Consider the following 25,229-nt stretch of genomic DNA (forward strand, 5'->3'; position numbering starts at 1 on the left):
CTCCCTCTCTCTCACCTCTCGTCCCGCCTCCTCGCAGGAGTAGAACTGGCAGGGGCCCAGGGCAAACACTTAGGACTCATTAGTGGGAGTACGGAGCCTGGCGGTCCCAGCGCCCGGCCCTGCTTCCGGAGAAGGCGGAGCCACGGCTGGGGGGCGGGGCGGCCCAGCCTCCCTCCGCCCGAGGACCGCCCGTTCCAGGCCCAGAGAGGAGAGCAGCGTACCCAACCTCTGAGCTGAACGGCAAGTGTCTGAGGACAGTCAGAAAACTGTTCCTACGCCCTGCAAGGGTTCCTGGGAGGGGCCTCGGAGGGGCAGGTCTGTGGAACCTGGCTTTGAGTTTTGGAAACTGAGAGTCACTTGGTTGCCTGGATTGGGGAATTCCTTGGGCAGTCAGGCAGGCTGATCGATTTTGGTTAAAGGTGACCCTGAAGGCAATTTCTGAAGAGTTGAGTGAACTTTAGAAGAGTCATTAGAATAAAGATGGCATCACTTTTGAGGGCATCACTTTTTTTTTTTAATTGCTAGTCCTCTGATATCTTAAAATATTAATATTTCTTTATCTGGCTGCTCCAGGCATGCGGGGTTTCCCTTGTAGCTCAGTCGGTAAAGAACCTGCCTGCCAATGCAGGAGCCATAAGAGACGCTGGTTCGATCCCTGGGTGGGGAAGGTCCCCTGGAGAAGGGAATGACAACCCACTCCAGTACTCTTGCCTGGAGAATCCCATGGACGGAGGAGCCTGGCGGACTACAGTCCATCGTGTTGCAAGAGCCGGACACGACTGAGCGACTAAATCACCAGCACCGGGCATGCGGGATCTGAGATCTTCCTTAGAGCCTGCGAGGTCTTTTAGCTGCGGCAGGCAAGATCTAGTTGCTCTACCTGGGATCAAATCCAGGGCCCCTGCACTGGGAGCCCTGAGTCTGAGCCACTCGACCTCCAGGGAAAGTCCCGAGGGCTCCCCTTTAAAGGCAACAAGTCAATGTGTTTCTAAAGGAATCAAACCCTTTCCTACACGTTCGAAAGTGGAGCTGTCCCGTCCTGGGATTTTTGTTGATAGCCCCAGAGAATCGGGTCCCAGTCTCGTTATGATTAGAAATGTCTCAGCGCTCTCTCCCCCGATTCCTTGCTTCCACGGCCCTCACCGAGAGCCTGGGCCACATGCGAGCTGGATCCTAGAGGATGGAGGAAGAAGCCTTCGGGAACTGAACGCGGTGGCGCGTAGGGGACTGTCCCGCGTTCCCTGCAGCCCGAGGTTGAGGTTCGTGCTGGGCTGAGTCTGAGAACAAGTTGACGGCTGCCTGTGGTGCCCTTGGTACTTGGGTGGTGGTGATGGGTGTTGTGGGACGTCTGTCCACTAGTGATGCCTGCTGTCCTTCCACCTGCATCCTTACCCCCCCGCCCCACACACACACCCCAAAGTGGTCCAGCCATCTGCCGGGGACACAGCCCATCCCTGAGACGCTTAGAGATGGGCAGTCCCAGTGGCGGAGTGAAGCAGGTCAGACTTTATCTGTTTGACCCTCAGGCACCCTTCCTGAGTCTCAGTTTTACTATATGTGGCTCAGATGGTAAAGTGTCTGCCTGCAATGCGGGAGACCTGGGTTCAATCCCTGGGTCAGGAAGATCCCCTGGAGAAGGAAATGGGAACCCACTCCAGTATCCTTGCCTGGAAAATTCCATGGATGGAGGAGCCTGGTGGGCTACAGTCCATGGGGTCGCAAAGAGTGACTTCACTTTCACTTTCAAATTAAATGTATTTAAAGTAACTTCGAGCCTCAGCTTTGTAAAATAGAGGATCTGCTCTACAGAGCTGTTCAAGGTCTAAATAGTGGCAAATGAATGTCCCTGAGACAGAGAACGTGGTCCTGGCTGCTTTTGTCTTCTTCCTTTTGTTTATTTAGGCGAGGGGAACAGAGGAGCTTTTTTGGATCCATCTCGATTCAGATGCCTGGAGCAGGCTGGCCCGGGCCTGGAAGCTGGTGGGGGACAGGGTTTCCCAAGGGCTGGTTTGCCTTTGGGGCCTCGCCGAGCCAGACGTGTGGGGTCATCTGTGACAAGCCTTTGGCCCCTGAGCAGCTGCCCTGCCTCCCCGCCCCTCCCCTGCCAGAAGGGGCCTGTCTCGGACAGCACTCCACCCCGGGGAGAGGGCCAGGCCCTCGAGACTGCAGCCTCCCGCGTGCAGAATGATTAAGCGGGTTTTAAGCGCTGCCCAAAGACTGACTCTAATTTTACTTTCATTTATATGGCACTCTGTCTCCAAAGAGCCAAACACCCATTCATTCATTTTTTTTTTTTTTTTGAAGACTTAAGTTTTTTGATTTTTCTGACGAGAAAAAGCAAAACAGATTCATGGTAGACCACTTAGAAAACACAGAGAAGTATCCATACAATGAAGAAGAAATTGCCCGTCCCTTTACCACCCAGCTATACCATTTTTAAAAAAGACTCCTTTTTATTTTAGAGTAGATTAAAATTGCGCAAGGAGTACAGAGTTCCTCTCAAGCCACACCCAGTTTTCCTTGATGTTAATATCCGGTATTAGCGTGGTGCTTGGATTACAACCAATGAATCTTAGTCTTTGCCCGAGACGTCTTTTCTGTTCCAGGAACGCGCTCAGGACCCCACATTACATTTTGCTGTCATTTCTTGAGGCTCTGTTTGGCTGTGACCGATTCTGAGAGCTGCCTGATTTTGGATGACCTGGCAGTTTTGAGGAGTGCTTGTAGAATGTCCTTTAAACTTGAGTTAGTGTGATGTTTTTCTCCTGATCAGACAGCAGTTACAGGTTTTTAGGAGGTAGAAGTAAAGTGCCAGGGGACTTCCCTGGTGGTCCAATGAGCTCCCAATGCATGGGGCCCAAGTTCGATCCCTGGTTGGAGAACTAGACCCCCACATGCTGCAACCAAGGCCTGGTGCAGCCAGATAAATAAACATTAAAAAAGAAAAAAGAAGTAAAGCACCATGCCTATGATATCATATCAAAGATACATGCTACCCAGCGCAGTCAAAAATAAATAATGAAAATTAAAAAAAAGAAGGTGCCTGCTATCCATATGAGTTATCACTCTTTATTCACCCGATCATCTAGCTGAGGCAGTGTTAATCACATTTCTACAGTATGAAAGTGAAAGTCAGTTGCTCAACAGAGTCCGACTCTGTGACCCTAGGGACTGTAGCCCGCCAGGCTCCCCTGTCCATGGGATTCTCCTGGCAAGAATACTGGAGTGGGTTGCCACCCCCTTCTCCAGGGGATCTTCCTAACCCAGGGATTGAACCCACGTCTCCCACATTGCAGGTGGATTCTTTACTTTCAGAGCCATCAGGGAAGACTTCTCTGCTGTCAAGTGTCTTCTTGGCTCATGACAGTCATGACAGAATCCTCAAACCATTGTTCATACACAACCTCAAAATTGCAGTACTTCCTGGACCCACCTCCAGATCTTGTTTAATGCATTAACAAATAAACACATATATTACCATGGCACAAATCTGTTTTTCAGTCTTTTGATAACTGCTATGTCCTAGTGAGAGTCCTAGGTCCTCCAGTTTCTACTGTGGTTTGACGTCTGTGTTCACTGCAGAAAGAAACGCTGCACTTTGGCTGGCATTACTAAATGCTTAGTGAACATTTTTTCCCCTCACTCCAAGTTCACAGATGGCTGAGTTCCTAACAAGGACCCCAGCTTAAGAAGGAGCTGGTGGATGCCGGGGAGATCCAGCTCTTCCAACATGTGATTGGAGTCTGTCCCCAGGAGGTCGACGGGGTGGAGAGAGAGGAGGAGCCCTGTGTTCCGCGGGTATCGACCCCAGCCCAGGCGCACCATGGGGCCTTGGGAGCCTCAACCTGGCTTTCCCGATCGCGCTGTTCTAGAGGTTTCAGAGAAGCCGCTGGCAGCTCCCTGCGGAGACTTTGCCCTCACTGATGAATGGCTGCTGCAGCGCGTCTATTGACCGGGCCCTTTGTTTTCGAGAAGCAACCTGCCTTTCTTCTGTTAACCCCTGCTGGCCTGGCTCTGAACAGGATGCCTTCTGTGCTCCGGACCCGGCACCAGGGCAAGAGAGGTCAGGAGAAGGGGAAGATCGGAGATGCACCCGCCCAAGGCCAGGCGCTCTGCGGGCCGTCTCATCCAAGTGTCGGCTCCTTTCATCTCCTGGCAGGGTAGGAGCAAGACTTCAGACCCCGGGTCTGCCCGAACTTCAAATGCTGTGCTCTCTCTGGGGTTCCAGAAGCTTTTAGCCATGCTTCGCCACGCGGGTGAGTCTGGGGTCTTCATAACTTCAAGATACACACATAGCCACCCCTTCCTGTCTCTGTCTAACACAGACACACAGACACACACGCTTCCTCAGGTTCACAGCCAGTTTGGGAATGATTGTACCCAGCAGGGGGAAGAGTCATTGACTCGAGCTCTGGGGTTCTAGGAAGATGAGAAAGCAGCCTCCGCCCCCAAGTCTGCTGTTTCCAGCCGCTGGCAGCCAGGATTGTCGCTAGCAATCTGTATCTTTGAGTCAAGCACTGTCCTCCCTGGGGCTCCTGGTTTAGAACATGCACTCTGTATGATCCTGTGTGCATGCTAGTCACTTCAGTTGTGTCTGACTCTATGCAACCCCATGGGCTGTAGACTGCCAGGCTCCTCTGTCCACGGTTTTCTCCAGGCAAGGATACTGGAGTGGGTTGCCACGCCCTCCTCCAGGGAATCTTCCCGACCCAGGGATCGAACCCACGTCTCTTACATCTCCTGCACTGGCCGTTGGGTTCTTTACCACTAGTGTCTCCCGGGAAGCCCCTCAGGCACTGTAATTCCTCTGACTTTAAAGTCTTCCATGAGTGTTTGTGCAGGGGGCAGGGCAGAGGCACAGAATGGGAAGTCATGAGCTCCGAGGGCCCGGGACCCAGCCAGGGCTATGCTGAGACCCTCCACAGATTCTCCATGCAGTGCAATCCCACAGACGTTTATCGGGCCATCTGTTACTCATGCTGGGGATGTGGAGATGAGTCAGGAATAGCCCGCATCTCAGTCAAGAGAGATGACTACAGGAGATAAACTGAAATCCGGTGTCTTAGAGATAGCAGTAGTGACTAGGTACAGTGCAAGACAGGGCAGAGTGCTGTGCTGACCTGGGGGAGCTTGAAGGGAAACATCGTTAACCACTTAGCAAAGCGCGCAAGGTGGAGCTTGTCCGGGGCAGGTGGTGGGTGGGAGAAGAGCGAAGGAACAGCACCCCAGGTGGGTGGATCGAGGGTGGTCAGACTGGGCAAAGTCAGGGTGAAAACATGTGACGCTGACGATGGGAGCTGTCTTAGTCTGCCCCGGCTGCTATAACAAAACACCACGGCCAGGCAGCGTAAGCAGCAGGCCTCTGTCCATGGCTCGTAGATGGCCACCATCTCCTGTGTCTTCCACATGGGCTTCCTTCTGCGTGTGTCTCTGTCCTAAAATCTTCTTCTTCTTTTTATAAATATGTATTTATTTATTTGGTGGCACCAAGTCTTGTGGCATTCGGGATCTAGTTCCCTGACTGGGGATTGAACCTGGGCCTCCTGCAGTTGGGAGTGCGGAGTCTTAGCCACAGGACCACCGGGGAAGTTCTTCCTCTTCTTATAAGGACACTAATCATATTGGCTTGGGGCCCCACCCACACACCCTCGTTTTCATAGAAGCCCTCTCTAAGGATGGTGTCTGTAAACATGGTCCCAATCCCAGGTGTTTTTACATGTGACTTCGGGGCGGAGGGCACAGTTCAGGCTGTGGGAACAGGAGTTGTTTGTGGAACTCGGAGGACCGCTGGGGGTGGGCGTGGACAGACCTGGGTCAGCAGAGGCCTTGGCTGTCAGTGTTAAGCTTTATCTTACAGGACTTGGTGGTGCCCGCGCTTGGTCCGAAGCTGGAAAGTGAAAGTAGCTCATCTGTTCCTGTTCCCAGCGCCCTGGAAATTCTGGGCGGGGTGCGACCTCACAGGCCTACTGCTCCCCGCAGGACTGGTCATCGGGGCCCCGCCCCAAGGAGGGGCCAGCCCCCCATCCACCCTGGTCCTGGGCGTGTGGGAGCCCCGCCCCGCTCTGCCCCGCCCCGCCCGCTGTGGGAGTCCCAGATGCCTGTCTTGTAGGAAATCTTCCTGCTGTCCAGGAAGTCCCATCTGGATGGGCAGGGTTGTACGAAGACCTCTCCAAGCAGAGCCCGGTGGACAATGAGCGCTCAGGCCTGCTCGCCAACCACAGGAAGCTGGGCGGAGCTCTGCCTGGAGGGCGTGGGCCATCCCGGGGCGTGGGCCCCGAGGAGGTGTGAAGTCCCACGTTCAGATCCCTCCACTGTTCTCTTTACTGCTTCCTCCTCCTTAACAAGAGGGCCCGGCCCTTCCTCCACGAGCTTTAGGATTCCAAACCGAGAAGGAAATGGGGGCAGAAGGGCCAAATGAGGGCGTGGAGCAGGTACCCGCCTCTAGTAAGAGCCTTTCTGCGCCTCCGCCCACCCAGGACTGGGGAGGCACCGGAAGCTGGCTGGCGGGGGATGGAGGGTGAGGTGAATACTTCTGCTGGGTGATTAAAGGAAAAAAAAACCAGTTTGTTGACCTAGTGTGTCCGATTGATGAATTTTAAGCACAGAGCCTTGATGAATGTTTGCATACGAATAAGTTTGTGTAACCACCACTCAGATCCAGATATAGAAGGTACAGAGCCCAGAAGACTCTCTCCCTGGTAGCCTTTGCACCCCACCCGCGGGACACCACTATTCTGACTGTAGATTAGTTTCCTCCTTGAAGGTCCATCAGTGGGCTTTCTGGATGGCTCAGTGGTAAAGAATTCACCTGCCAATGCAGGAGATGCAGGTTTGAGCTCTGGGTCAGGAAAAGGGCATGACGACCCACTCCAGCGTTCTTGCCTGAAAATTCCTTAGGCAGAGGGGCCTAGTGGACATGGAGCCCCAAAGAGTCAGCCATGACTGACCACGCACACACATCACATAAAGGGAATCATAGGGGACATACACTTTTACCTCTGGCTTCTTTCGACACTTGTTGTTACATCTGAGAGATTCTCCCACTGGATTCTGCAGGAAACAGGGCAAACCCTCCTCAGTCTCTTCCTTATATGCCCCTGAACTTGGCCCCAAAATTCATTGGCATTTCTCCTGTCAATGTGTCCCTGCCCTTGAATCTGGGTGACTTGTGACCGCTTTGACCAAGAGTGTGGAGAGTGATGCTGGATTTCCGAGGTGAGGCATAAGAGGTGAGGCAGCTTCTGCCCGATTTGCTGGAACGCTGCTGGTTGGAGTGCTGGCTCCCCAAGGAAGAAGTCTCACCACCTCCATGCTGTGAGGAAGCAAGCCGCAGGGGAGACCACGTGGGTGCTCCGTCCGTCTCGGAGTCTGTGCAGCCCAGGCGTCCGGCAGGTGGGTCAGCGGGTCCCTGAGGGTTGCAGCCCCCAGGTGTCCGTCATCCTCAGCCTTTTCTGCCCGGTTGAGCCCCTGGATGTCATGGAACAAAGACGAGTCGCCGCCCTGATTGACCTGTGTTCCAGATCCCTGACTCATGGAATGCATAATTAAACGGCTGTTTTAAGTTGCCAGGTTTGGGAGTCGTTGGTTACCCCAATAAAAACTGGAATATGGGGTGAGAAGTGGCTGGATTTGGGAAGGCTGAATTTAGTCTTCTCCCTGGGTGGAAAATGGCAAGAAAATCTGCTTTCTGGAGCCTACCAGCTGCTTCAGAGCCCTCCTGTGGTCTCATCTTGTGGCCCGCTCTTCAGACCTAGTCTTACTGGTTTTAGGCCAGTTGTCCACTGATCCTCTGCTTTCCTCACCCCAGAAGCCAAAGCCTTCTCCTAGTAAGGATGTGGTTCCTCCCTATCAGAAACTCCTGAAAAGGGGTATGTGTGGAATATTGGGGGAGTACAGACAATCTCTGAGGTGTGCAGAGAACACAGAACACAGCTCCAGGCACAGAGTGCTCACAAGAGGAGGGTGTTTGTCGCTCAGTCGTGTTTGACTCTTTGACTCCATGGACGGTAGCCTGCCAGGCTCCTCTGTCCATGGGATTCTCCAGGCAAGGATACTGGAGTGGGTTGCCATTTCCGTCTCCAGGCAGTGCTCAAGAGACCTGTGTATCAAAAGCACCATCATCCCCACCCCGCCACCTCCAGGGGTCCTCTTGGTGGCCGCTGGGTGGAGACCCTGCTCCAGGAGCGGGACTTCGGTATCCTGGCTCTTGGAACTGTTTTCTGAGAGTGCAGCTCTGGGTCATGCTCATTACCTACACTGTGAATATCATCCTTGCTGGGGGATGGAGTGTAGGATGGCACTTAAAGAGACAGACAGAGGTGGCACAATGGCTCTCCCTCCTATTGGCTGTGTGACAACCGAGAAGCTGTCTGACCTCTCTGAGCCTCCAGTCCCCGATTTTGTAAAAAGGGCATAGTAAAAAATAGCCCTGGCTTTGTCCAGGACTGCAGGGAAGACTAAATGAGGTAATAGTGCGTGGACAGCATCAGCTTGGTGCAGAGTAAGCCTTCCATAAATGCCAGCCCAGCCAAACAAAAGGAAAAGGAGTGGGGAGGAGGGGAGTGTATATGATAGGAATTATTATTGAATTTTTTCAGACGAAGAAAAACCCTAAGGTCGCGGAACTAATAAAGGGAAGCGGTGTGGTGCCAAGTCGGATCTGACCGTTGGCGGATGCCCACGCTCCTTTCACTCTGTAATTCTGTCGTCAGAGCAGGTCTGGAGCCCATGCGTGACCTTGCAGGGCTTCCTGACAGGCCTAGGCTCACAGCCATGTCCAAGGTCAGTAGAGCCGGCTTGCTGTCTTTGCAGTGTGGTGGGCAGCCCACTGCAGTGTGTCCTCCAGCCCCAGTGAGCCAGGCCCTGCCGGGCTGCAGCCACCGAGGAGCCCTCTGGGTCTAGAAGGTTGTACTGCAGTACAACTGTCCTGCCTTCCAGAAGGCTCTTGATTTTTTTTTTTCCGTAACCTAGACTGAATGCAGGTGCTTAGAAGTTGTGCTTGCTTCAAGCAGGTGTACCAGGAACAGTCTGACTGATATTATTATTTCTAACAGCTTTATTGAGATATAATTTACATATACAAATCACCCATTTAAAGTGTGCAGTTCAATGGCATTTAGGATATTCACAGAGTGGCACACACTCCATCAGTTCAGAACATTTGTGTCACGTCATGAAGACACATCGCACCCCTTGGGCATAATTGTCTGCCCTCCCCAACCCCCGACCCCAGGCAACCATGAGACTACTTTCTGCCTCTATAGATATGTCTCTTGTAGACATTTCATATAAACGGAATCATGCATGTGCTTTTGTGTCTGCTTCTTTTACCTTGCCTGTTTTGAAGGTTCATCCATGTGTGGCAGGCACCTTTCCTTTTTTATTGCCAAGTAATATTCCGTGTAGGACTACACTCCATTCTCTTTGATAAGCTTGGGTTGTTTTCACTCTTTGGTTGTTCTGAAGAGTGGTTTTATACATATTGGTGAAACAGGAGGGAAAGGGGCCAGGGCACACCCTCTGAAAGGGTGACCTAGCCCGAGGCCATGACACAAACTGATTAGAACCAAACAGGTCCACGATGGGGATGAACTGACTTCCACTAGACAGTGAGCCTCAGTATCTGCTCACTGTAACACATCAGCAAGCTAAATGACACACCCACAGCTGCCATGACAGTCGCCAGTCTGACAATAAAGGCCAAAAAGTGCACAGTAGCCCAATTCCTGGAAACCCCTACCCTTGCCCCGAAATAGCTGGAATACTTCTCCCACTCATTAGTCTATGAGATTACCCACTCCTATAAAACTGACAGCCTCATCCCCTGCTGCCTCTCTCACCTTCTGAGATGGTCCAGGCTTTGTGGAGTGTGTTTTTCTTTAAATAAATCCACTTCTTACCCATCGGTTTGTTTCCCACTGAATTCTTTCTGCGATGAGACATCAGGAAACTGAGCTTCATTAAGTCCTGAGACCAGGTGTGTGTGTGACCTCAGTTAGAAGACTGTGTGTTCAAGACCCCACCTGAGTTTCAGTTTCATTTGTGCACATATTTCTGTGTGGACATATGTTTTCATTTCTGTTGGGTACATACCCGGGAGTGGAATGCCTGGTTACACGGTAACTCAATGTTTAATCTTTAGGGAAAGTGCCAGGCTGTTTTCCAAGCACTTGCACCCTTTTACATTCCCACCAGCCATGCAGGAAGGTTCTGATTTCTCCACCTCCTCACCAACAGCTTTTTTTTTTATTCCAGCCGTCCTCACGTGTGTGAAGTGGTGTATGTTTGTAGTTCTGCTTTGCATTTCCTTGATGGGTACTGATGATGGCCACCTTCCATTTGCGTATTGACCTTTTGTATATATTTTTTTGGTGCAATGTCTCTTCAGGCCCTTTTCCGATTTGTCTTTCTGTTACTGGGTTGTAAGAGTTCTCTACATATTCTCCATATGAGTTCCTTATCCCGGTTGATTTGGAAGAGTCTTTAAGAAAGGCCATTTCATAACTTCTCCGATCCTGTGTTTACTGGCTGGAGAATTGCATCAGAAACAAAACATTGCTTCATTCCTGGGGCAGAGCTGATACCTCTTGGAAGCAATATACATTCCTGGTGCTGGTGAAAACAGATGAGATCGTCCTGCTTCTCATTTCTCGAGCTTCACTTAAATCAGTGAGTCTCATATGGTATAGAGGGGAGGTACATGTCAGAAGCACCTGTCGGACTCTTTCCTTTTTTTTTAGAGAGAGTTAAAAAACTTGCTTTATTTATTTGGTTGTGCCAGCTCTCAGCTGCAGCATGTGGGATCTCGTTCCCTGACCAAGGATCCAACACAGGCCCCTGGACTGAGAGTGCAGAGTCCTAACCACTGGACCACCAGGGAAGTCTCTGTGGGACTCTCTCAATCCTCAAAAGCCTCAGCTTCCTCCAAAAGTTAGATATGCTTTCATCTTTCCTCCGGTCCCCTTTATCTTTTTGAGAACCACTGTCCTAAAAGGAATGCTTTGAGATTAACACTGGCATGGCATGAAATGGCCCCTATGTTTGTTGCTGTTCACGCGCTCATTCGTGTGCAACTTTGTGACTCCATGAACGGCAGCATGCCAGGATTCCCCGTCCTTCACCATCTCCCAGAATTTGCTCAAACTCTTGTCCATTGAATCAGTGACACCATTCAACCATCTCATCCTCTGTCATCCCCTTCTTCTCCGCCTTCAATCTTTCCCAGCATCAGGATCTTTTCCAATGAGTCAGCTGTTTGCATCAGGTGGCTGAAGTATTGGAATTTCACCTTTAGCATCAGTCCTTTCAATGAATATTCAGGATTGATTTCCTTTAGGATTGACTGGTTGGATCTCCTTGCAGTCCAAGGGACTTTCAAAAATCTTCTCCAACACCACAGTTCAAAAGCATCAATTCTTTGGCGCTCAGCTTTCTTTATGGTCCAACTCTCACATCCATACATGACCACTGGAAAAAACCATAACTTTGACTGTATGGACCTTTGTCGGCAAATTGATGTCTTTGCTTCTTAATACGCTGTCTAAGTTTGTCATAACTTTCCTTCCAAGAAGCAGGTGTCTTTTACTTTCATGGCTGCAGGCACTGTCCATGGTGATTTTGGAGCCCCCCCAAAATTAAATCTGTCACTGCTTCCACATTTCCCCCATCTGCTTGCCATAAGTGATGGGGCTGGGTGCCATAATCCTAGTTTTTTGAGTTAAAAAAAAAAGTATGTATTTATTAGTCTGTGTCAGGTCTTAGTTGTGGCACTTGGTATCTTCATTGCATTACGTGAAACCTTTCATTGAGATACATGGACTCTCTAATTGCTCCAAGGCATGTGGGATCTTAGGTCCCCAACCAGGGATCAAACCAGTGTCCCCTGCATTACAAGGCAGATTCTTAACCCCCGGACCCCTCAGAAATCCTGAATGTTGAGTTTTAAGCCAGGCTTTTCACTCTCCTCCCATCACCCTCATGAAGAGGCGCTTTAGTTCCTCTTCACTTTCTGCCATTAGAGTGGTATCATCTGCATATCTGAGGTTGTTGATCTTTCTCCCAGCAATCTTGATTCCATCTTGTGATTCATCCAGCCCAGCATTTCGCATGATGTACTCTGCATAGAAGTTAAATAAGCAGGGTGACAATATACAGCCTTGACGTGCTCCTTTCCCAATTTTGAACTGGTCTGTTGTCCCATATCCGGTTCTAACTTTTGCTTCTTGTCCTGCATACAGGTTTCTTAGGAGACAGCTAAGGTGGCCTGGTATTCCCATCTCTTTTTCCACAGTTTGTTGTGGTCCACACAGTTAAAGACTTTAGCGTAGTCAATGAGGCAGAAGTAGATTTTTTTTCTGAAATTCCCTTGCTTTTTTGATGATCCAACAGATATTGGCTCCGGTTCCTCTGCCTTTTTTTTTTTTTTTTAAATTTTATTTTATTTTTAAACTTTACAATATTGTATTAGTTTTGCCAAATATCGAAATGAATCCGTCACAGGTATACATGTGTTCCCCATCCTGAACCCTTCACCCTCCTCCCTCCCCGTACCATCCCTCTGGGTCGTCCCAGTGCACCAGCCCCAAGCATCCAGTATCATGCATCGAACCTGGACTGGCGACTCGTTTCATATATGATATTATACATATTTCAATACCATTCTCCCAAATCATCCCACCCTCTCCCTCTCCCACAGAGTCCATAAGACTGTTCTATACATCAGTGTCTCTTTTGCTGTCTCGTACACAGGGTTATTGTTACCATCTTTCTAAATTCCATATATATGCGTTAGTATACTGTATTGGTGTTTTTCTTTCTGGCTTACTTCACTCTGTATAATAGGCTCCAGTTTCATCCTCTGCCTTTTAAAAATCCAGCTTGTACACCTACAAATTCACAGTTCACCTACTGCTGAAGTCTAGCTTGAGGATTTTGAGCTTATCTTGCTAACATGTGAATGAAATAAGCACAAATGTTTGAACATTCTTTGGCATTGCCTTTCCTGGGGATTGGAATGAAAAGTGACCTTTTTGGAGAAGGAAATGGCAACCCACTCCAGTATTCTTGCCTGGGAAATCCCATGGACAGAGGAACCTGGTGGGTTACAATCCATGGGGTCAAAAAGAGTCGGACACGACTGAGTGACTTCACTTTCACTTTCAAGAAATAAATAAATGTATTTATATTGCAAAAAAAAAAAATTAAAAACAAAAAGAAAACTGACCTTTTCCAGTCCTGTGGCCACTGCTGAGTTTTCCAAATTTTCTGGCATATTGAGTGTAGCACTTTCACAACATCATCTTTTAGGATTTGAAACAGCTCAACTAGAATTCCATCACCTCCACTAGCTTCATTTGTAGTGATGCTTCCGAAGGCCCACTTGGCTTCACATTCCAGGATGTCTGGCTCTAGGTGAGTGATCACACCATCGTGGTTATATGGGTCATGAAGATCCTTTTTTGTATAGTCCTTCTATGTATTCCTGTCACCTCTTCTTAATCCCTTCTGCTTCTGTTAGATCCTTGCTGTTTCTGTCCTTTATCGAGCCCATCTTTGCATGAAATGTTCCCTTGTTATCTCTGATTTTCTTGAAGAGATCTCTAGTCTTTCCCATTCTATTGTTTTCCTTTATTTCTTTGCACTGTTCACTTAAAAAGGCCTTCTTATCTCTTCTTGCTATTCTCTGGAACTCTGCATCCAGTTAGGGATATCTTTCCCTTTTGCTTCTCTTCCTTTCTCAGCTATCTGTAAGGCCTCCTCAGACAGTCACTTTGTCTCCTTGCATTTCTTTTTCCTGGGGATGGTTTTGGTCACTGCCTCCTGTACAATGTCATGAACCTCTGTCCATAATTCTTCAGGCACTCTGTCTATCAGATCTAATCCCTTGAATCTATGAATCTAGTTCTCACCTCCACTGTATAATCATAAGGGGATTGATTGAGGTCATACCTGAATGGTCTAGTGGTTTTCTCCACTTTCTTCAATTTAAGTCTGATTTTGGCAATAAGGAGTTCATCATCCAAGCCATAGTCAGCTCCCAGTCTTGTTTTTGCTGACTGTATAGAGCTTCTCCATCTTTGGCAGCAAAGAATGTAATCAATCTGATTTTGGTGTTGACCATCTGGTGATGTCCATGTGTAGAGTCTTCTCTTGTGTTGTTGGAAGAGGGTGTTTGCTATGACCAGTGCGTTCTCTTGGCAGAACTCTGTTAGCCTTTGCCCTGCTTGATTCTGTACTCCACGGCCAAACTTGCCTGTTCCTACAGGTATGTCTGAGTGGCAGCAAAACTGAGATGAAGACCCTGGGATTGGCAGCTACGGCCAGTGCTGATCCTGAGACAAAGAGAAGAGTATGGAGTTTCCTCCAAAAATTAAAAATAGAGCTGTTCTATTTGGAGTTGGTGATGGACAGGGAGGCCTGGCATGCTGCAATTCATGGGGTCGCAAAGAGTCGGACATGACTGAGCGATTGATCTGATTTTTCAGATCAGACCCACTTCTGGGTATATAGACAAAGGAATTGAAATCAGGACATAGAAGAGATACCCACACCCTATGGTCACTGCAGCGTGTTCACAATAGCCAAGACATAAAACATGCATCTGCTATTGTTCAGTTGCTCAGCCATGTGTGACACTTTGCGACCCCATGGGACTGCAGATGCCAGACTTCCCCATCCTTCACCAACGGAATATTATTCAGCTGTTAAAAAGAAGGAACTCCTTCCACTTGCAACAACATGGACATTTATGCTCAGTGAAATAAGCCAGTCACAGAAGAAAAATACTACATGCCAACACTTACATAAATAGTGTAAAATAGTAAAACTCATAGCAGCAGAGAGTAGACTGGTGGTTGACAGGAGTTGGTGAAGAAATGAGGAGATGTTAATCAAGAGGTACAAAGTTTAGGTTATGCAAGATTAGTAAGGACTACTGGATGGCCTTGTGTCTATAGTTAATAATACTGTGTCGTATACTTAAAAATTTGCTAGAGGGTAGATCTGTTATTAAGTGTTCTTATCACACACACAATGATGAGGATAGGAGGAAACTTTTGGAGGCAATGGATAGACATATCGATGGCACAGTATAGATGATGGTAATGGTCTCATGGGCATACAGTTCAGTTCAGTTCAGTCTCTCAGTCGTGTCTGACTCATTGTGACCCCATGAATCGCAGAACGCCAGGCCTCCCTGTCCATCACCAACTCCTGGAGTTCACCCAAACTCACGTCCATCGAGTCAGAGATGCCATCCAGCCATCTCATCCTCTGTCGTCCCCTTCTCCTTCTGCCCCCAATCTCTCCCAGAATCAGGGTCTTTTCCAATGAGTCAACTCTTCGCATGAGGTGGCCAAAGTATTGGAGTTTCAGCTTCAGCATCAGTCCTTCCAATGAACACCTAGGACTGATCTCCTTTAGGATGCCGTGGTTGGATCTTCTTGCAGTCCAAGGGACTCTCAAGAGTCTTCCCAACACCACAGTTCAAAACCATCAATTCTTCGGCACTCAGCTTTCTTCACAGTCCAACTCTCACATCCATACATGACCACTGGAAAAACCATAGCCTTGACTAGACGGACCTTTGTTGGCAAAGTAATGTCTCTGCTTTTGAACATGCTATCTAGGTTGGTCATAACTTTCCTTGCAAGGAGTAAGCGTCTTTTAATTTCATGGCTGCAATCACCATCTGCAGTGATTTTGGAGCCCCCAAAAATAAAATCTGACACTGTTTCCAGTGTTTCCCCATCTATTTCCCATGAAGTGGTGGGACCGGATGCCATGATCTTAGTTTTCTGAATGTTGAGCTTTAAGCCAACTTTTTCACTCTCCACTTTCACTTTCATCAAGAGGCTTTTGAGTTCCTCTTCACTTTCTGCCATAAGGGTGGTGTCATCTGCATATCTGAGGTTATTGATATTTCTCCCAGCAATCTTGATTCCAGCCTGTGATTCTTCCAGCCCAACGTTTCTCATGATGTCCTGTGTATATAAGTTAAATAAGCAGGGTGACAATATACAGCCTTGACGTACTCCTTTTCCTATTTGGAACCAGTCTGTTGTTCCATGTCCAGTTCTAACTGTTGCTTCCTGACCTGCATACAGGTTTCTCAAGAGGCAGGTCAGGTGGTCTGGTATTCCCATCTCTTTCAGAATTTCCCACAGTTTGTTGTGATCCACACAGTCAAAGGCTTTGGCATAGTCAATAAAGCAGAAATAGATGTTTTTCTGGAACTCTCTTGCTTTTTCGATGATCCAGCGGATGTTGGCAATTTGATCTCTGGTTCCTCTGCCTTTTCTAAAACCAGCTTGAACATCAGGAAGTTCACGGTTCACGTATTGCTGAAGCCTGGCTTTCTTTGTAGTCCAACTCTCACATCCATACATGACTGCTGGAAAAACCATAGCTTTGACAAGACAGACATTGTACTAAGCATTTTATGTTTGTTATCTCCTTAAGTCCCCACCATGGCCTTGCGGATTAGGCACAGTTTTGTCATTGTTTTCCAAATGAGGGAAGTGAGCCTGGACGGGTGGACTCACCAACTCTCACCCAGACCGCAGGTGGCAGAGCTGGGATTCAAACGCAGGCTGTCTGCCTTCAACTCTTGCAGGCTGAAACTCTTCCTTCTCAAATTCAAGAGTGACCAGGCTCTTGAATCCAAACCCTGCTGATGTTCATTTTCACATTGTCAATTTCCATAGAAGTTTGCCTGGGAGGCGGCTGAGCTGTAGAAGGACCCCTGAGCACGGGTTCAGGAAACTGGCCCTGAGAACTACCCTTGCATGCTCAGGTTTTGTGTGATTTTGGTCCATGACATCATCTCCCTACAAATTTCCTTACCTTACAATGGAGATAACACATCTACGTCATAGGGTTATTGTGAGGGTCAGATGAGATTATGGCTGTGAGAACGCTTTGTAAATGCTAAAGTCTGAAAAGTCAGGAATTGTTATCCTTATTGCATTGTTCCCTTAGTTCAGGTCAAATCCTGTAATTAGCAGCCTCAAATCTAGATAACAAGAGTTCCGAGTCTTAGCCAAGAAGTTCAGCATTGGCTCACTCATTTCAGAGCAATATTCAAGACAATAGCAACGGGGCCCCGCCCAAACACTGGAGTTTGGGGCTTGCCGTACTCGGTCAAGCCTTGACTCGGGCCCATCGCTGCCTACTTCCCATCCACCTTCTTGAATCTTGGTCCTTTTGCCTTCATCCCCTTCCTCCCATCTGCACTGGTGGGCTGAGCTGATTGTCTTGGCCTTTTATCCTTCACCCTTGGCAGGAGCTGTGTGGTTCTTTGTGGCAAAGACAGAATGTGTTTATCAAATGTCCACACGCTAATTGGTCAGGGCCAGTGAAATGTAAGCAGAAAGGACACGTGTTCCTTCCAGATCAAGGCAGTAAAGTTCCTGTGTTCCCCTTCCATCTCTTTTTCCCTCTGCTGGAAGCCATCTCTAATAAATACATTTTGTTGTGATGAACCACATTTGGTAAGCAATGTAGCCTAGCATGGCCCCGACAAATGTATTTTCTGCTATCAGTATACCTAGAAGAGGGGAGGGAAAATCCTGCTCCAGGCAGAGCAGCGACAGTAAGATATGCCTTGTTAAAAGAAGAATGAAAACAATGGTGTGGATGGAGCTGAGGTTTCCTCACACACAGGGCCGTACAGCACAGTTCACGTCATGTGCATGGAGTCCTGGCTGTGCGTCTCGGACAAATTACTGCTAAATCTTGGTTTCCTTAAAACCATAAATGTAAGACAATAGCAGAGACAGTAACAGCTCCCTGATCGGCCCATGGAGATGGGTGAAGATTCTGAGAGCGCCTTATTCAGTGTCTGGTAATAATTAGCCATGGTAAATATCAGTCATTGTTACAAGGGAGGAATGTGCGATCTCAGGACAAAGGAAAGGGTGCTCTAGTCTTACAGGAATCTGGAGCCTAAGATGGTAAGTAGGAAAAGACGTGGAGATAGAGTGTCCTGAAGGCACCTAGAACTGATTCATCCAGCCTGCGTTGCATCCATCTATCCACACATCTGTCCATCCATCCATCCATGCAATGATATCAACAAAATATTAAAACATCACTCTCTGGATTTTGCAAGGGTGTCTCTAACCAACAGGGAGTTAAAGCCTGAAATTACTGGGGTTATTGGAGAAACTCTCTTATGGTTCTGCTGTCTCCTTAGTAGGAGCTAGAAAAACAGAAATATCTGGAAGGGAGCCAAGGTCAATGACGTCTTGGTGGAAAGGGCAGTAACAGGAAGCCAGCATCAAGGCTAAGCGCCTCTCCTGGGGGTGAGTTCTCCCATGCGAAGAGTTGCATGGGGAGGGGTGGGAGACGGTCCACCTCGGGGCTCCACAGTTGAGGGTCTCTGGCTTGCAGTCCACCAGTTTCTGGGCTGGTGGAACGAGAGCAGGATGGTGGGAAGCCGGGAGGTGCTTCACTGAAGTTACATCTCAGAGGCAAGGAGAAGGGGAAGTACCACCATCTGCAGCTGCACGGCTCGCAGCCTCATAGGAGGGTCAGGAGCTGTGACTCCCAAGGGAAGAGTGGAAACAATTGGTGTGGATAGAGCTCAGTTGTAAACATTAGTCAGAATGAACATAGTGGGTCTTTTCTGCCCTGTCTCCTGGTTACCGAGCTGCTCTAAACCCATAGGCTCAGCGCAGCTGGCTCCAGCTCCAGAGCTGGGCAAGTGACCTGAACCTGACCGATTCCAGCATCACTTCTTTTGGGCCATTGTGGTTGGTTCAGGGGTGACTCAATTGGTCAGATGGGATTTGGTTTCTGATCTTTTGTTTGAACTGTGGGGCAATAGAATCTTTCTTTTCACTGGACTCATGGCTGGGAGAATATGAGCCTGGAACTTCTGGAAGCTTTTAAGTACAGGGAGAAACTCTCCCCAAGGCTAACCCAGCAAAATGTAGTGTTGAGAGAAGGACAGAGGTCACATCCTGAGGCTATTGTGTGTAAACTCCTGGATCAAACCGTACCTGAAGGCTGAATGAATTTTTCAGTGATTTAAGAGTCCTGATTGATACACTGGTTCTCCAAAATACATACATGGCTCTCTGAACAGTAGTGATGGGGGATATCTCTCCACCAGAATGCATTTTCACTCTCCTCACTTCCTCTCCATTCACAATGGGTTGCTTACTCTGCAGCAGCTCATGGTCTGGGCTCCTGGCATAAAAAAGGAATATGACCTGGGTTTTATCGTCAGAGTCATGATCTAGAAAGAGGGACAAAGATAACTAGAGTAGCTTGTTGTAAGTTGTGCTGAGATAAAAATTAACTGTCATAGGGACTAACTGGAGAAAGGAAGCCTGGATCTCAGAGGGGCAGGGGTGTTAATTAAGGCTGTGGCGAGGACGTAATACTCATTCATTTCAATGGCTTGTTTATTTATTTAGCTGCACCAAGTCTTAGCTGTGCCATGCGGGGTCTAGTTCCCTGACCTGCATTGGGAAAATGGCATCTTGGGCACTGACCCACCAGGGAAGTCCCTGAATAGGTATCGACTGAGCATCTGCTACGTGCTATATATGTGTGTGTTATATATACATGTGCTCAGTGCTGGGAATACACAAGCAGGTATTTATAAACAGATACGGTCCCTGACCTCGAGGAGCTGATAGTGTAGTGGAAACAGGGTGACTCGACTTCCCAGAATAAGGTATGAGGGTAGGAGGATCATGGAGCTATGAGAACAAAAAACCAAAGAACTTTGGGATTTAGGGGAGGCTTCTCCACAGAGGAAACACTTGAGCGTGTAGTCAAAGGAGGAGCAGGAATGAACTAAGATCCAGTGGAATGGATCCTTGGTAGAAGGGAAGACATCCTCGCAGCTTCCGTGGTGGAAAGGAGTGAAATAACCAAACACACAGACAAAGCATTTGGCTGTTTCACTGAGAAGTTAGGACCCATGATTCTTAACTCCATGGCTTTCTCACTCACAATTTATTTTTTCTCCTAGTCACCTTGAGTATCATTTTCTTCATCTATAAAATGGGATAACAATACTCAATTGCAGGGACTTCCCTGGTGGTCCAATGGCTAAGACTCTGCGTCCCCAACACAGGGCATCTGGGTTCGATCCCTGGTCAGAGAACGAGATCTTACATGCTGCAACTGAAAAAAAAAAGATCCTGCATGGCACAGCTAAGGCCTAGCACAGCCAAAACAAAACAACCCAAAAAACCCCACTCTGCAGGCTCGCTCAGGGGGGGACCTGGCACAGAGAAGGTGGGCAGCAAGTACCGTCTCCAGCCCGTGGGTCCCGTCCCCTCATCCTTGGCGAGCTGTGACTGGAGCTGTCCCTTTGTTCCCAGAACGTTCGCTTTCCTTCTGGGCCCCACACACCGTGCCCCGCACCCCCCCCCCCAATTCACCCGCTCCCCACACCCCTGCTCCCGTTGGCTCCTCCAAGTCAGGCAGTGAGTGCAGAGACGCGCAAGTTCTGGGCGGAACTGGCTCTTAAATTCCCGTGTTAGAGTCCTAACCCCTGGGCCTCAGAATGTGATGGTGTTTTGAGATCGGGGTCTTTAAGGAGGTCATTAAAGTGAAAATGAGGTCGGGTGGACGTGTGTGCAAGCATGCTGAGTCGCTTCAGTCGTGTCTGAGCCTGTGCGACCCCATGGACTGCGGCCCGCCAGTCTCCTCTGTCCATGGGATTCTCCGGGCAAGGATACTGGAGTAGGTTGCCAGGCCTTCCTGCAGGGGATCTTCCCGACCCAGGGATCTAACATTTTCTCCTATGTCTCCTGCCTTGGCGGGTAGAGTTCTTTACCATGAGCGCCCCCTGGGAAGCCCATTAGAGTGGACACTAACCTAATATGTCTCTCATGAGAAGAGGAAATTAGGATTTTGAAACCTGCAGAGGGAAGGCCCTGTGCAGACACGGATGGGCATCTGTGAGCCAAGGAGAGAGGCCTGAAATAAGCTCTTCTCTCCCAGCGCTGAGGAGGCGCTAACCCTGTGGACAGCTTGATCTTGGATTTTGAGGTTCCCAGACTGAGAAATGTATATCTGCATAGTTCAAGCCACCCAGTCAGTAGACCTGGTGGCCCGAGCAGACTAATAGAGGGTGACGGTGAGCAGGCGGGGAGAACACCGGGGCTGCAGGTCACTGCCCTGCCCTCGAGGCCAGGAGAGCCGCCTGCACTCTCCTCTCCTTGGACACAGACGACAGAGAAAGACAGAGGCCCCGGGGACAGAGGGGCTTTGTCCTCCAGCTGTACGGGGGGTGGGTGAGTGGAGCCTAAGATCTCTAACCAGGCTGCAGTCAGGCTGCTTCTGTTTTCACGTCCTGACCCCTGGCTGTGTGACTTTGCAAAAGTTACTTACCCTCTCTGGGCTTCACCTCCCTTACTACTCCTCAGTGTGCCTACTTGCAGGGGGTTGTTGTGGAGACGAGATTCGCATTTAGGACGGTGCCTGCCCCAGAGGCAACGCTGCATGCGTGCCAGGGAGCGTCAGGACGGCTTCCCTCTTACAGCCTCACTCTTAAAGTGGCAGGAATGTTCTTGACTTCCCGGGATCAGGCTGAGGCTGAAACCTGACATTTCAGGCTGTTTCAGGCCATCAGGCAGGAAAGAATCCATAGACGTTAGCAGCTGGATTATTAACCCAGCGCAGGTCCCAGTTCTGCCAGCCGTTTGAGAGGTTGGGTAACCTCCGGGCCTCCATGTGCCTGTCTGTAAAATGGCTCAGCTGGCTCTTCATGCCCCGTGCCTGCCTCACAGAGCCGTTGTGAAACGCAAATGAGGGAACGATTGTGAAATCGCTTTGTAAAATGAAAGACTCACGTCAGTGGGAATATACGCCCCCACAGACATAATAAGAGCTAACACTTAAATGCTCACCATTAGCTGGCATTCTTCTAAGTGTGTCCCATTTATTTCTCATTTGGTCTTTACCAGAACTGTATGAGCCGGGTGCTGTGAACCCCTGTTTTGTAGGGAGAAAGATTACCAGTAACGGGTGGCGCTGCAGTTTGCATTCACGAGTCAAACGCGGTGCTCATACCTTTCATCAGAGGGCAGAGCTGTCCAGTAGAACGTCCTGTGATGGTGGAGATGTCTCAGAGCTGCCCGTTCACTACAGCAGTCCTCCGGAATGCTTACATGTAGCTAAGCCTGACGGAGAAACTGAAATTTGAATCTAATTTTTTTTTTTTAGGCTTTTGGGATCTTAGTTCCCCAACCAGGGATGGAACCCACACCTGGTGCAGGGGAAGCGAGGACTCTTAGCCACTGGCCCGCCAGGGAAGTCCCTAATTTAATTTTAATTAATTAAAATGAAACTAGCTCTTATAATCCGTGTGGGCACATGGGTACTGTGCCATGTGGGCACAGCAACTAGGCTGTAGTGCCTCCTAACTGATGCGCTAAAGCTGAATTTCAGACAGCCTGCCGATGAGAGAAAGGAGATTCTGCGGCTTCTCACGGCTACTAAGCCTGGTTGCTGAGGCTGTGACTCACTGCTCCTGGCTTTCACCCCAAGCTTCAAGCCAGTCCGGACTCTTCCTTGCTGGACCCACAGGGGCAGGCTGTCCGCTCCCTAGAGAGGACAAAGGTCCATTTTCCGCGGGAGGGACCAGACCTCCTATTTCTCCCTGATGGCAGGTGCTGGGGGAGGCTGGGTGCCCCTGTCTGGTCCCCCGCACCCCTGGTCCTTACAAATCACCAGCTATGGCTGCTTCCCAACCCCCCAGCTCTCCATCTCCACCCCAACCCCTCACCCCCCAAGAGAAGAGCTGGAGACAAGCTCCTGCACTCCCTCTCTGAGTTGGAAGCCGAGCTGGCTGGCGCTCAAGGCTTAATTAGCTGAAATAACTGTGAATAATCATCTTTAAAATGAGAGTGGTTAACGCTCAGGCCTCGCTGCTTCTGATTATTCAGCGGCCCCGCGGGAGCATCACGTTGCCGGCTCAGTTGTGCCAAGTCCGCCAGGCTGCGCGGGATGACCGGGGTGCCCCACGGAAGCACTTCTTTGCCTGCCCTGCCCTGATGTGAGAGGCGAGGCTCAAAGTCTTGCGGGAGGCCCTGGCTCTGTGCCGGCGTGATGGAGCCTGCACCCAAGCAAGGCGGTACTGAGGGGTCGGCGAGATGGTGACAACGGAAGATTCTCTCGGAGAACACTCATTAGTTGGGCTGCATGGATGTCACGGACAAGGGCACACTAGTGCTTGCTGCTGAGTGACCGTGAACTTGGCTCTTTCTGTCTCTGAGCCTGTTTTCTTTTCTGGAAACCCGGGGCTCTCACTTTTAAAGGTGGGCCTGGAGGAGTGAATGTGCATGCATCCACACAATACCTGCACCCCGCAGATGGTCAGCAAAAACCGACTTGCCTTCCTTTTTGGTTTTCCCTTTCTTTTTGCTGCGAGATAAGAGGGCAGGGCTTGGTCAAGAGCTTGAAAGAAGCTGAAGTTCCAGTAGTGTGCTCTCCCCTAACACCCGCCGACACCCTCTGAGGCAGGTGGATGTCACGGCAAGCTGGGACTTCCAGGTTTCAGACCAGAGCAGAAGAGGCAGTGAGTGGCACCCTGGTGTGGACAGGTTGTGTATGCTCTGCTCCAGAGCCAGCCCTCCAGAGCCAACAGATCCTGTTTCAGACTAGATCAGGTCAAACCACAGGAGACTGCCATGTTTCTAGGTCAAAAGTTGGTTGAACTTAAGTCTCGTAAGATAACTAAGGCTTGACTTTGAGTCTTTAGCAAGCAATGTGATGTTTCTGTGTGCCTATTTAAGGACAAGACAAAATACACAAATCTTTTAATAATGAGACTTAGCTAGCTCTGCAAAACACAACGGAGACAGACCACCAGGCAGGGTATAGCTAACTGCCAAGTTATTTGTGAGAACGTGACTGGTGCAGGAATTGAGAGGAGGGGCAGCGTGCTCTGGAGTAGGTGGGGTAAGGGGCAGCTTAGCAGAAGGAAGTAGGGTCTGAGTTGTGTCTGGAAGGATGGTTAGTTGCTGAAATAAGCAGTAGGGGGTGGAAATGATGCTTTGGGCAGAGAGAAGTGGTGTGACCAAAGTCTGGGACTCTGAGAACCACCAGGGCAGGGAGACCAGGACTGGTGAACATTTCTGCACCTGCGTAATCCCCAGGAAAGAGTGGGTACCACTGTAAAAGAATGAATGCACAAAAAATGAAAAGCATGTGGAGATGAGCGAGCAAATTTAGCTGTTCTGGGGGTAGTGGGAGATAAAGCTGTAAAGATTGATTGTGGAGGGTTCTGAATCCAGACAGAGGAGTCTGGGTATTATGCTGAGGAAACAGGATTCTCCAACTATGAATTCAGCAAATACATATGTGTTTACTCAGGTTCTAGAGGTCAGAGAAAAGCTATCTAGGATCTCAAGATTTGCTGATTTTAAGTTGATGTGGTCCTGGAAAACAGAGGCTATTCTGTGTTAGTCTGGGTACATTGATTATGTTACAGTAACAAATAAGCTTAGAATTCCAGTGGCCTAGAGCAACAGAGATTTATCTCTTAGTAATTTCACAGTTTCAGCCACCATAGCAGTGTGTGTGTGTGTGTGCACGCACGTGCTGTCGTGTCTGATTCTTTGCAACCCCATAGACTGTAGCCCACCAGACTCTTCTGTCCATGGGATTCTCCAGGCAAGAATACTGGAGAGGGTTGCCATTCTCTCCTCCAGGGGATCGTCCTGAACCAGGGATCGGACCCAGGTCTCCTGCATTGTCAAGCAGGTTCTTTACCACTAATGCCACCTGTGAAGACCACTATAGCATCGTGTGTTAAGTCGCTTCAGTTGTGTCCAACTTTGCGTGACACAGTGGACTGTAGCCCGCCAGGCTCCTCTGTCCATGGGATTCTCCAGGCAAGAATACTGGAGTGGGTGGCCATGCCCTGCTCCAGAGGATCTCCCTGACCCGGGGATTAAACCCACGCCTCTTACATCTCCTGCATTGACAGGCTGGTTCTTTACCACTAATGCCACCTGGGAAGCCCACTGTAGCATTGCCTTATGGTTCTTCACTCCCAAATCAGCTGACGGGGCAGCCCTATGTTAGGGACATTACTACTCTTATAATAGAAGAAAAGTAATACACGGTAAACCACATTCTGGGTCTAACAGCTTCTGCCTAGAAGTGACACATTTCCTTGACGAAAGCAAGCCTTGTGACCCAGCCAGATGCCAGTGGGGTGGGAGGGCACAATTCTCCCCTCCCAGAAAGCCAGCAGTAAA

General features: G+C 49.3%; 1 long non-coding RNA gene across 1 annotated transcript; it reads left to right on the top strand.

Annotated features, from left to right (window-relative positions):
• The first annotated feature begins 1,665 nt into the window (after window positions 1-1,665).
• Window positions 1,666-7,120, top strand: LOC102391992. Its single transcript, XR_329547.4, has 3 exons — window positions 1,666-4,063; window positions 4,160-4,256; window positions 5,858-7,120. It is a non-coding gene; the product is annotated as an uncharacterized LOC102391992 (long non-coding RNA).
• Window positions 7,121-25,229: the final 18,109 nt, after the last annotated feature.

This window comes from Bubalus bubalis, chromosome 16 (genome assembly GCF_019923935.1).
Source record: "Bubalus bubalis isolate 160015118507 breed Murrah chromosome 16, NDDB_SH_1, whole genome shotgun sequence".
Classification (NCBI taxonomy): domain Eukaryota; kingdom Metazoa; phylum Chordata; class Mammalia; order Artiodactyla; family Bovidae; genus Bubalus; species Bubalus bubalis.